Source organism: Tachysurus fulvidraco, chromosome 6, assembly GCF_022655615.1.
Source record: "Tachysurus fulvidraco isolate hzauxx_2018 chromosome 6, HZAU_PFXX_2.0, whole genome shotgun sequence".
Lineage (NCBI taxonomy): Eukaryota > Metazoa > Chordata > Actinopteri > Siluriformes > Bagridae > Tachysurus > Tachysurus fulvidraco.
In genome coordinates, this window is record NC_062523.1 from 26,397,746 (window position 1) to 26,401,974 (window position 4,229).

The following is a 4,229-nucleotide window of genomic DNA, read 5'->3' on the forward strand; positions in this document are numbered from 1 at the left end:
GCTGATACCTAAGATTGCATTAAAATGATCATACCACACACAAATCATCAGATTTTCAAGTATAAATCATATTTTTAATCAACATATTGGCCTTTAATATGAACCGTTATATTTTATATTATTTAGCATAAAATAATGTAAAAAAGCTTTTTTCCCGAGATTTCTGACATAAACACACTGCGTCCTATCATGTTTCATGGAAACAATGTGAAACAGCCCTTTTCAAGCTTGTCAGATGTGTGCTTACATAAGGTTTCACGAAAAACCATGAAAGGAAGGCGCTAGAGCACTGAGACTGCGGCAAACGCCTTTTCAGCTCATGAGAAGCACTTTGTACATGCATGCAGGGATTCACTCAAAACACATGCTGATACCTAAAATTGCATTACAATGATCATACCACACACAAATCATCAGAATTTCGAGTATAAATCATATTTTTATCAACATATTGGCCTTTAATATGAACCATTATATTTTATATTATTCAGCATAAAATAATGTAAAAATCTTTTTTCCGAGATTTCCATTTTTTTCCAACAATAAAGAAAGAAAGAAAGAAAGAAAGAAAGAAAGAAAGAAAGAAAGAAAGAAATAGGAAAAAAGAAAAAACAAACAATTTATAAATGGGTTCCATTCCAACTTTCGCCTAGCTTACAGCCATTCCACTCTGAGAATGCACAACCTTGTCTGATCTCGGAAGCTAAGCAGAGTCTCGCCTGGTTAGTACTTGGATAGGAGACTGCCTGGGAATACCAGGTGCTGTAAGCTTTTGACATAGGCATTCAGTTAATATACTATTTGAATTCTCTAACAACAACATCTTAATATTCATACCCTGTAGCTAATGTTTTGATAGAAAACAACAATTTAAATAAATAAATAAATAAATAAATAAATAAATAAATAAATAAATAAATAAGAAAGAAATAGGAAAAAAGAAAAAACAAACAATTTATAAATGGGTTCCATTCCATCTTTCCTCTAGCTTACGGCCTTTCCACTCTGAGAATACCCGATCTCGTCTGATCTCGGAAGCCAAGCAGAGTCGGGCCTGGTTAGTACTTGGATAGGCGACTGCCTGGGAATACCAGGTGCTGTAAGCTATTGACATAGGCATTCATTTACTTTACTATTTGAATTCTCTAACAACGATATCTTAATATTCATACCCTGTAGCTAATGTTTTGATAGAAAACAACAATTTAAATAAATAAATAAATAAATAAATTAATTAATTAATTAATAAATAAATAAGAAATAGCATTAAGAATTTAATGCTAAGTTAATACTAGCATGATTAGTCTGCAAATATAACCATAGTAACTGTGCAGCCATACCCTAGCAACCATGTAGTGCACCTTACGAACTATATTGCAATATAAAGAAGCCATATCTCAGTTACACAACATAAAACACTCAGCACGATGAGGGGAACTGACGTCACGTGTAGCCCCGCCCCCAAAATAAGTGAAATCAAAAATTTAGCACAACATGGACATGTCATATATCAAAACACTCAGCACGATGAGGGAAACTGACGTCACGTGCAAGCACATTCACATTTTCTTTAGGAAATGTACCGTTCTAGTTCTACTTCCCATTATAGTTTCTCTGTGGTCTTCACTGTTTCCAACCCCAGACCTCTTGTTTTTCCAAGCCGCCCAAATTCCAATAAATAAGATGAGTAGGTAAAAGAGCACGATAGCCAGCAGTCCTTCCACATGGATGGCCATATTCAGCCTTTCAGGTTCACTTTATGGAGGAACTGAAGGAAAAATACGCACAATGTGTAGGCAAAACCCAAGCGCATTCACATCTGGCAGTAGAGCTGACAGTTTGAGATGCTTTAAAAATGAATCTTACTTATTTATACTGACATTTAGATTTGATTTGGAGAAATTTGTATGTATAATTGTATAAATGTATTTATAATTTCATCATTATTGGTAGGATATATTTTATATTTTGTACTTTTTGCCTCGTTCTATATCAGTGAAGGCAGAACGAGGCAAAAAGTACAAAATATAAAATAAATCCTACCAACAATGACGAAATTATAAATACATTATTGAGCAGTGGCTCTTATAATTTCAAACGTATGTAAATATTTTTCACATGTATCCTGAAATTAAATATGGCTGATCATTTACACAAATCTAGCAGTAAAACCTATTAGTAAAACTGGCCATATCCAAGCCAAACGTTTCAGGGCTTCTTTAAGGAAGCTGGATTTCATGGAAGTCTGCAGACGTCACTAAGTTTGAAAGAAGTAATGTTCTCTGAATATAAATAAAAAAGTAATCTAACAGAAAATTGTGCAGTTTGTGCAAAAGTATATTAGCATGCAAATTATTGTTACAGTAAACTGATTATTAAATATATGACTTAGCAATACAACACATTGCTATAACAACACAGTTATAACAAATTACTTATAGACAAAAAAGGTAGCGTTAAACATTGAAATCTAGCACACTCTATTCATCTAAAATGCTCTTGGACTATTTTCCCCTTGGTAGAAAACAACTGAAAAGAATTGAATAAATATAAAAACATATTTGGACCACATAGGCACCAAATCATTTAGTAAGAGGCACAAAAATAATTTGATGAGCAAACTTTGGTTCAACAATTACGATGTACTAGAAATTATTTGGTAAACAACAAACAAAGTGGCATCAAAGACCAAATTATGCATATTCACCATTAAGAGAGCCCTACATAGCCTTGATCAAAAATGTTAAGTATGTTGTAAAACAAATGCCCATATACAAATCCTCTTTACTTGGACACTGTACCACACACACACACACACACACACACACACACACACACACAAACTTAGGTTCAGTTCACACACTGCATTCATACTGCATCTATACACACTGGACTATACACACACTGCATTTAATTTAATATAATAATCTATCTAACATTAAGCTATCTGTACCACAGGACATTTCTGTATCTGTACAGTCTGTTGCACCTTAACATGTTATATATATATATATATATATATATATATATATATATATATATATATATATATATATATATATAATATTTATATTCTTCTTCTACTACCGCTTATCCGGGGCCGTGTCGCGGGGGCAGCAGTCTAAGCAGGGACGCCCAGACTTCCCTCTCCCCAGACACTTCCTCCAGCTCTTCCGGGGGAATACCAAGGCGTTCCCAGGCCAGCCGAGAGACATAGTCTCTCCAGCGTGTCCTAGGTCTTCCCCGGGGCCTCCAACCGGTTGGACATGCCCGGAACACCTCCCCAGGGAGGCGTCCAGGAGGCATCCGAAACAGATGCCCGAGCCACCTCAGCTGACTCCTCTCGATGTGGAGGAGCAGCGGCTCTACTCTGAGCTCCTCCCGAGTGACCGAGCTTTTCACCCTATCTCTAAGGGAGCGCCCAGCCACCCTGCGGAGGAAACTCATTTCGGCCGCCTGTATCCGGGATCTCGTCCTTTTCGGTCATGACCCAAAGCTCATGACCATAGGTGAGGGTAGGAACGTAGATCGACCGGCAAATAGAGAGCTTCACCTTGTGGCTCAGCTCTTTCTTCACCACAACAGATCGGTATATCGACCGCATCACTGCAGAAGATACACCAATCCGCCTGTCGATCTCCCGCTCCATCCTTCCCTCACTCGTTAACGAGACCCCAAGATACTTAAACTCCTCCACTTGAGGCAGGAGCTCTCCACCAACCTGAAGGGGGCAAGCCACCCTTTTCCGACTGAGAACCATGGCCTCGGACTTGGAGGTGCTGATTCTCATCCCAGCCGCTTCACACTCGGCTGCAAACCGTCCCAGTGCACGCTGAAGGTCCTGGTTTGAGGAAGCCAACAGGACAACATCATCTGCAAAAAGCAGAGACGAAATCCTGTGGTCCCCAAACCGGACCCCCTCCGGCCCCATACTGCGCCTAGAAATCCTGTCCATATAAGTAATGAACAGGACCGGTGACAAAGGGCAGTCCTGCCGGAGTCCAACATGTACTGGGAACAAGTCTGACTTACTGCCGGCAATGCAAACCAAACTCCTGCTCCGGTCATATAGGGACCGGACAGCCCTTAACAGAGGGCCCCGGACCCCATACTCCCAGAGCACCCCACAGGTCACCACGAGGGACACAGTCGAAAGCCTTCTCCAAATCCACAAAACACATGTGAACTGGTTGGGCAAACTCCCATGAACCCTCCAGCAACCTGGCGAG

General features: G+C 39.4%; 1 non-coding gene and 1 pseudogene across 1 annotated transcript; both read left to right on the forward strand.

Annotated features, from left to right (window-relative positions):
- Window positions 1–652: 652 nt before the first annotated feature.
- LOC113647354 lies at window positions 653–771 on the forward strand (annotated as a pseudogene).
- Window positions 772–987: 216 nt separating this feature from the next.
- On the forward strand, window positions 988–1,106 carry LOC113647341. The gene has a single exon (XR_003441647.1). It is a non-coding gene; the product is annotated as a 5S ribosomal RNA (ribosomal RNA).
- The last annotated feature ends 3,123 nt before the right edge of the window (window positions 1,107–4,229 follow it).